General features: G+C 59.7%; 2 non-coding genes across 2 annotated transcripts; both read right to left on the bottom strand.

Annotated features, from left to right (window-relative positions):
* Positions 1-289: 289 nt before the first annotated feature.
* LOC142793977 (5.8S ribosomal RNA) lies at positions 290-442 on the bottom strand. The gene has a single exon (XR_012891975.1). It is a non-coding gene; the product is annotated as a 5.8S ribosomal RNA (ribosomal RNA).
* Positions 443-2,161: 1,719 nt separating this feature from the next.
* Positions 2,162-3,976, bottom strand: LOC142793968 (small subunit ribosomal RNA). Its single transcript, XR_012891969.1, has one exon. It is a non-coding gene; the product is annotated as a small subunit ribosomal RNA (ribosomal RNA).
* Positions 3,977-8,797: the final 4,821 nt, after the last annotated feature.

The following is an 8,797-nucleotide window of genomic DNA, read 5'->3' as shown; positions in this document are numbered from 1 at the left end:
CGCCCGGTCGCAGAGAGGAGTACGCAACCTCGACCGCACTTTCCCTGCAGGCTTCCTTCCGACTCGAAGTCCTGCGGCGGTCTCAACGAGGTGCCACATCCTCAATGCAGTCGGTCGCCCCCGTTTCGGTTGGGCTCTGGCACGACGGTCGCCACCGTCTCGCCCTTGAGTGGCCGCTGTTGGCGCTCGCTGTGAGGTGTTCAGCGTGCTGTCCGTGTTGCCGACGCGGTCAAAACGAGTCGACGGCTCACGTTCCCTTGTGCGCCGAAGGCTCTCTTGATATGTGATCCGACCCTCAGACAGACGAAGCCAAGGGAAGACCCAAGGCCGCAATGTGCGTTCAAAGAATCAGTGCTCAGTGTGTCCTGCAATTCACACCAAGTCTCGCAGCTGGCTGCGTTCTTCATCGACTCGAGAACCGAGTGATCCACCGCTTAGAGTCGTGAAAAAGTGTTTGTTCAATTCCGTACAGTCAAAACCAAACGTTTCTGGCACTCGGCCAAACAGTGGCCAAGAAGGGCGCTTTTCAGCGCACGCTTGGACTCCAAAACTCTGCCGCGCCTTTTTCGGCTGCCGCAAATCGAGCAAACGGTGTGTTTCGGACGGCGTTTCGCTTTCGCTACTTGCGAGTGCTTTCGTGGTCCACCCCTCTATAAATACTCGGGAGGCGTCGAAGCCGGTTCTCCAAGCCGGACCCGTAGGTATCGTTGTGTGCTCGCTCTCATTGGCCCGCCTAACCAGAAAATGCCTGCGGTACACCCATTTGGATAAGAGTGCACGCAGATGCGGGCCTCGACGGCTACACATTTCCTCGGGCGGCCGCCTCCCGGCCTCCGTGGAGCGCGGGATGCACGGTCCCATCGACAAGCCTCTCCCGTTTTTACCGTGGCGTCGCGGTTCACCACGGCAGGCGGGTCGGTCTCCTCCGCATAAAAAGGGGGACCCCCGCTTTTTGTTCCACGAAATCGCACAAGCTTTTTTCGCATCCACGGTTTGCCACCGCACACCAAAATGCCGATCCGGCTGCCTACTTTAGCCAACAGGTGGAGCCAGGCGCGCCGTACTTGCGCGGCACTTCCCACGTCCACCGAAGTCGGTGCCAAGGACCACTTTCGGCGCCGGAGCCGCGTACGAGCCTACTCGAGGCGGAAGAACGAAGCCAGCAAGGGCCTGGCCGCAAGTGCGTTCAATTGTCGGGACGTCCAAGTCCCTCGTTCTTCCGTGCTTCCTCTTTCGGCAAGTCGTTGCGGCACCTTCCCAAAGCGCGCAGACCCGCTAATCGCGACGAGCGCGACGTGGCCGTGCCGCCTTTCCCTCGGCAGCAAGCAAAACGCCTGGCAACGTCGACGCTCCCCTAACCGCGATCTCGCACCGTGTTTCGTGTGGCGAATTCAAAAGCCGGCCGGCGCTGCTGCAACCATTACGGTCGGTACGCATACGCCGCGGAGGGCGGGACGGTCATCGGAGCGTGCGGTTCCTCCATCGAGTACTGCGCACCTCGGCCGTCGCATCGCCGTGCCATGACCGGCCGCGCGTCAACGCGAACCGGTGCCAGCGAGATCCCTCGCCTGCAAGAACCGACCGGCAGCCTCCGTCACCCGAGGACGCGGAGGCGCTTGCCGCGGACGGCGGGACGGTATGCACTGGTGCACAGCGGACCCGTCACATCGCCAGTTCCTTGACCGACCGCCGACGCTTGTGCCGTTCCTCTCGTACTTGGCAGTCGCCGCGCGATTGTCGGGTCTCGTTCTTGCACGCTCGAACGGTCGGGAGGGCACTCGGCTGGCGTTTCGGGAACGCGCAGCCTCGCCTTCTACCGACGTAACCACGACTCGCCGTTCGCGCTCCGCCGCTCCTGTTTACAGTACTAGGCGGTCCCGCAGCGGTCGGGTCGCGCATTTCGAGCGCTTCGAGCCACGGTGCAGTGGCGGGTCGAAAGCCGACCTATGAGTGCGTTGCGCCGTTTGTACCCGCGTCCGCCACCTGGCCGACCGTCCAAGGTCGCGGTGTTGGCGTCCGCTGGGCGCAACAATTTGTCACGGGGTGCCGCTCCACATTCAGGCAGCCCCGTGGGGAAAAGCCGACCCCGCGTCCAAACGGGGTCAGCGGCAGAAAGTGTCGGGCGCAGACGCAGCTGAGGCGCTCACCCTTCACAATCCGTTAATGATCCTTCCGCAGGTTCACCTACGGAAACCTTGTTACGACTTTTACTTCCTCTAAATGATCAAGTTTGGTCATCTTTCCAACAGACCGGCGCAACCGAAAGGCCGCGCCGGACATCGGTCCGAAGACCTCACTAAATCATTCAATCGGTAGTAGCGACGGGCGGTGTGTACAAAGGGCAGGGACGTAATCAACGCGAGCTTATGACTCGCGCTTACTGGGAATTCCTCGTTCAAGGGGAACAATTGCAAGCCCCTATCCCAATCACGAAAGAAGTTCCACGGGTTACCCAGTCTTTTCAGACAGGGATAAAGACACGCTGCTTCCTTCAGTGTAGCGCGCGTGCGGCCCCGGACATCTAAGGGCATCACAGACCTGTTATTGCTCTGTTTCGTGCGGCTAGGAGCCGCTTGTCCCTCTAAGAAGGTTGTAAGGTGCTGGGAACCCCGCACCTATTTAATAGGCTAGAGTCTCGTTCGTTATCGGAATTAACCAGACAAATCGCTCCACCAACTAAGAACGGCCATGCACCACCATCCACCGAATCAAGAAAGAGCTCTCAATCTGTCAATCCTCCCAGTGTCCGGGCCGGGTAAGTTTTCCCGTGTTGAGTCAAATTAAGCCGCAGGCTCCACTCCTGGTGGTGCCCTTCCGTCAATTCCTTTAAGTTTCAGCTTTGCAACCATACTTCCCCCGGAACCCAAATACTTTGGTTTCCCGGAAGCTGCCCGCCGAGTCATTTGAGTAACTCAGGCGGATCGCTGGTTGGCATCGTTTATGGTCAGAACTAGGGCGGTATCTGATCGCCTTCGAACCTCTGACTTTCGTTCTTGATCAATGAAAACATTCTTGGCAAATGCTTTCGCAGTAGTTCGTCTTGCGACGGTCCAAGAATTTCACCTCTAGCGCCGCAATACGAATGCCCCCGTCCGTCCCTCTTAATCATTACCTCGTATTCCAAAAACCAACAGAACAGAAACGAGGTCTTGTTCTATTATTCCATGCAAGTTTATTCAGGCGACTCGCCTGCGTTGAGCACTCTAATTTTTTCAAAGTAAAAGCACCGGCCATCTCGAGGCACACAATGAAGTGCACCAAGAAAGAACCGGCATGATGTTCAGTCCGAGCCGTCGCATCGGGTAGATGCACTACTCGTCTGGAACTGAGATCCAACTACGAGCTTTTTAACCGCAGCAGCTTTAGTATACGCTATTGGAGCTGGAATTACCGCGGCTGCTGGCACCAGACTTGCCCTCCAATTGATCCTCGTTAAAGGATTTAGAGTGTACTCATTTCAATTACGGGGCCTCAAAAGAGTCCCGTATTGTTATTTTTCGTCACTACCTCCCCGTGCCGGGAGTGGGTAATTTGCGCGCCTGCTGCCTTCCTTGGATGTGGTAGCCGTTTCTCAGGCTCCCTCTCCGGAATCGAACCCTGATTCTCCGTTACCCGTAACAACCATGGTAAGCAAGTAACCTACCATCGAAAGTTGATAAGGCAGACACTTGAAAGAAACGTCGCCGGCTCGTGGCCATGCGATCAGCACAAAGTTATCCAGAGTCACCACACAATACGGGCCGAAACCCGATCGATCTTGGTCTAATAAAAGCACCCGTTACCCAAAGGGCTCCAGGCTCACTGCATGTATTAGCTCTAGAATTGCCACAGTTATCCAAGTAGGAAGAAACGATCTAAGGAACCATAACTGATTTAATGAGCCATTCGCGGTTTCGCCTTATTTCGGCATGTACTTAGACATGCATGGCTTAATCTTTGAGACAAGCATATGATTACTGGCAGGATCAACCAGGTAATCGTTCGACTGCGCGTCCGTCCTCGCCTTCGGCGGGCCGGACGCAGTCTGTGTGCGGCGGAGGCCACCTTCAGGCGCCCCAACACGCTTATTTTGCACTCCGAGATGACGGCGTTCGAGCTCGCTACGGCACAACCTTCCCGAAAGACGAGTGGGAGCCGTGCGGCAAGAAGCACGTTCATGCTCGCTCTTTTTCGTTGCATCGACTCGGTCGCGCCGTGCGGGTTGCCCAAGCCCGCTGCACTGTCGGTGGACCGGCCGGAACTAGCAACGGAGCCGAGACTGCAAAGCCGCCAGACGACGGGTCCGCCCGCGTCTTCGGCGCTTTCGCATCTGAATCGCCCGAGGACGACACGGAACACACCTCGATATCGTGGTAAAACGGCACCGTCCGACAACCAGCCCCTAACGCATCAAGCGGATGAGGCTGCAGACGACTGCCGTGGATTCCCCTGGAGCAGACCCGAGGACACGCTTGACGAGGCCGAAGCCCGCCGCATATCAGACACCCGGTCGCTTTCGCGTACGCCGCTCACGAGAACCCCCACATAATAGCAGCGATAAGTACCCAGACCTCCTTGGGCACTAATACGAGCGTACTCGAGAAAATTTCACCGCGGGTGTGCCCCGAAACGTGTGGCACGTTGAGCGTGCCACAAGTCTACGTCGCTCTCAAACCCGCCGAGGTCGTAGAATTTGCGACCCTACTCACGAAATTCCCACCGAGGATACGGCCGCAAACGTACCGCACCTTGGGTAGGCCACGAGTTTGTGCAACACTACGCTGACGGCACAGCACCGAGGTCGTGCGCGCACGCACGGGAAAATTCCGCCGCGGTTTCTGCCGAAAACGTGAGGCACCACGACTCTCCGCAAGTTCGCGTCGACTGCGAAAGACCGAAGTCGTGAACGACGTGTCCGCTACTCGCCGCCGACACGCTGGACACCAAACGTACAACGACTCGACGGCGTCGTAGAGGCCCACGACGCGGTTTTCCTTAACGACGTCTCGGCGTGGCACCGACAGGTTAGAACGGCCGACCAACGTTCCCTGTCCGCCGTTCGGCTCAGTCGAAGGGCTCGGCGACTTCGGCAACGCTGCGAAGCCGCACGGTGACGCACGCCATGTCCCCATTTTTTTTTTTTTTTCTTTCTGCGTCTGCCGGGGTGCCCCTATAATAGCAGCGATAAGCACCCAGACCGCCGTGGGTCGCTCGCCCCGGCTGACGTGGTTTTTCGTACTCCTGCGGCGGTCGCCGTCAAGCACGTCCAAATACGCTACTTTCGTGGGCGCATTCACGCTCTTTCGCTTCGCCGGAGTGCCAGCACTCACTCTGCCAAAAACGGCGAACATCCGAGCGGCGGTTCCCACTTTTGCGTCGGCGTCGCAAACCCCGCCCCGGCAGACGAGGTTTGCCGTACTCGTGCGACGGTGGCCGGCGGGCACGTCGAAAGACGCCGATATCGTGCGCGAATTGGCGCACCTTGGCTTCACCGGAGTGCCGCCACTGACTCCTCCAAAAACGGCGAAGATCCGAGCGGCGCTTCCCACTTTCGCATCGGCGTCCCGAACTCCGCCCCGGCTGACGCGGTTTACCGTACTCGTGCGACGGTCGCCGGCGAGCACGTGGAAAGACGCCGATATCGTGCCCGAATCGGCTCCGTTCGGCTTCGCCGGAGTGCCAGCACTGGCTCGGCGAAAGACGACGAACATCCGAGCGACGGTTCTCACTATTGCGTACGCGTCGCAAACCCCGCCCCGGCAGACGCACTTTGCCGTACTCGTGCGACGGTCGCCGGCGAGCACGTAGAAAGACGCCGATATCGTGCCGGAATCGGCCCCGTTTGGCTTCGCCGGAGTGCCAGCACTCACTCGGCCACAAACGGCGAACATCCGAGCGGCGGTTCCCACTTAGCCGTCGGCGTCCCGAACTCCGCCCCGGCAGACGCGGTTGCCGAGCTCGTGCGACTAGCGACCGCGAAGCCGTCTCGCGACGCCGCTTTCGTGCGCGGCTCCCACTGCGACCTGGGTCACCCGAGGTCGACGAGCAAGAAAGAATGTCGAAAAAAAAATTTTTTTTTTTTTGCGTCTGCCGGGGTGCCCCTATAATAGCAGCGATAAGCACCCAGACCGCCATGGGTCGCTCGCCCCGGCTGACGTGGTTTTTCGTTTTCCTGCGGTGGTCGTCGTCAAGCACGTCCAAACACGCCACTTTCGTGGGCGCATTCGCGCTCTTTCGCTTCGCCGGAGTGCCAGCACTCACTCTGCCAAAAACGGCGAACATCCTAGTGGCGGTTCCCACTTTTGCGTCGGCGTCGCCAACCCCGCCCCGGCATACGCGGTTTGCCGTACTCGTGCGGCGGTGGCCGGCGGGCACGTCGAAAGACACCGATATCGTGCGCGAGTCGATGCTTCTTGGTCTCGCAGGAGGGCCGCCACTCACTCCTGCAAAAACGGCGAAGATCCGAGCGGCGCTTCCCACTTTTTCGTCGGCATCGCAAACCTCGCCCCGGCAGACGCGCTTTGCCGTACTCGTGCGACGGTCGCCGGCGAGCACGTCGAAATACGCCGATATCGTGCCCGAATCGGCCCCGTTTCGCTTCGCCGGAGTGCCAGCACTCACTCGGCCAAAAACGGCGAACATCCGAGCAGCGGTACCCACTTAGCCGTCGGCATCCCGAACTCCGCGCCGGCTGACGCGGTTGCCGAGCTCGTGCGACTAGCGACCGCGAACGCGTCTCGCGACGCCGCTTTCGTGCGCGGCTCCCATTGCGACCTGGGTTACCCGAGCTCGACCAGCAAAAAAGAAGGTCGAAAAAAAATTTTTTTTTTCTGCGTCTGCCGGGGTGCCCCTATAATAGCAGCGATAAGCACCCAGACCGCCGTGGGTCGCTCGCCCCGGCTGACGTGGTTTTTCGTACTCCTGCAGCGGTCGCCGTCAAGCACGTCCAAATACGCCACTTTCGTGGGCGCTTTCGCGCTCTTTCGCGTCGCCGGTGTGCCAGCACTCACTCTGCCAAAAACGGCGAACATCCTAGTGGCGGTTCCCACTTTTGCGTCGGCGTCGCCAACCCCGCCCCGGCATACGCGGTTTGCCGTACTCGTGCGGCGGTGGCCGGCGGGCACGTCGAAAGACACCGATATCGTGCGCGAGTCGATGCTTCTTGGTCTCGCAGGAGGGCCGCCACTCACTCCTGCAAAAACGGCGAAGATCCGAGCGGCGCTTCCCACTTTTTCGTCGGCATCGCAAACCTCGCCCCGGCAGACGCGCTTTGCCGTACTCGTGCGACGGTCGCCGGCGAGCACGTCGAAATACGCCGATATCGTGCCCGAATCGGCCCCGTTTCGCTTCGCCGGAGTGCCAGCACTCACTCGGCCAAAAACGGCGAACATCCGAGCAGCGGTACCCACTTAGCCGTCGGCATCCCGAACTCCGCGCCGGCTGACGCGGTTGCCGAGCTCGTGCGACTAGCGACCGCGAACGCGTCTCGCGACGCCGCTTTCGTGCGCGGCTCCCATTGCGACCTGGGTTACCCGAGCTCGACCAGCAAAAAAGAAGGTCGAAAAAAAATTTTTTTTTTCTGCGTCTGCCGGGGTGCCCCTATAATAGCAGCGATAAGCACCCAGACCGCCGTGGGTCGCTCGCCCCGGCTGACGTGGTTTTTCGTACTCCTGCAGCGGTCGCCGTCAAGCACGTCCAAATACGCCACTTTCGTGGGCGCTTTCGCGCTCTTTCGCGTCGCCGGTGTGCCAGCACTCACTCTGCCAAAAACGGCCAACATCCGAGCGGCGGTTCCCACTTTTGCGTCGGCGTCGTAAACCCCGCCCCGGCAGACGCGGTTTGCCCTACTCGTTCGACGGTCGCCGGCGAGCGCGTCGAAAGACGCCGATATCGTGCGCTAATTGGCGCTCCTTGGCTTCTCCGGAGTGCCGCCACTCACTCCTCCAAAAACGGCGAAGATCCGAGCGGCGTTCTCCACTTTCGCATCGGCGTCCCGAACTCCGCCCGGGCTGACGCGGTTTACCGTACTCGTGCGACGGTCGCCGCCGGGCACGTCGAAAGACGCCGATATCGTGCCGTAATCGGCCCCGTTTGGCTTCGCCCGAGTGCCAGCACTCACTCGGCCAAAAACGGCGAACATCCGAGCAGCGTTTCCCACTTTCGCATCGGCGTCCCGAAGCCCGCCCCGGCAGACGCGGTTTGCCCTACTCGAGCGACGGTCGCCGGCGATCACGTCGAAAGGCGCCGAATTCGTGCACGAATCGATGCTTCTTGGTCTCGCAGGAGGGCCGCCACTCACTCCTGCAAAAACGGCGAAGATCCGAGTTGCGCTTCCCACTTTTTCGTCGGCGTCCCGAACTACGCCCCGGCTGACGCGGTTTACCGTACTCGTGCGACGGTCGCCGGCGGGCACTTCAAAATACGCCGATTTCGTGGGCGCATTCACGCTGTTTCGCTTCCCCGGAGTGCCAACACTCACTCTGCCGAAAGCGGCGATCATCCGAGCGGCGGTTCCCACTTTTGCGTCGGCTTCGCAAACGGCGCCCCGGCAGACGCGCTCGTGCGACGTACTCGTGCGACGGTCGCCGGCGAGCACGTCGAAAGACGCCGATATCGTGCTCGAATCGACCCCGTTTCGCTTCGCCGGAGTGCTGCCAGTCACGGCGCAGAGAACGGCGAACAAGTGTTTTTTTTTTTTTTTCCTAGAATTTGTGTTATAGAAGGCACATTTGATATCGGACGATAATTTTCAACTTTATCACGCGCACCGATTTTCGTGTAGAGGTTTGCAAGTTTATGGGAATTTCTCCACTTGGAA

The sequence above is a fragment of the Rhipicephalus microplus genome, unplaced genomic scaffold, assembly GCF_043290135.1.
Source record: "Rhipicephalus microplus isolate Deutch F79 unplaced genomic scaffold, USDA_Rmic scaffold_355, whole genome shotgun sequence".
NCBI lineage: Eukaryota > Metazoa > Arthropoda > Arachnida > Ixodida > Ixodidae > Rhipicephalus > Rhipicephalus microplus.
This window is presented reverse-complemented; position numbering and strand designations above follow the sequence as displayed.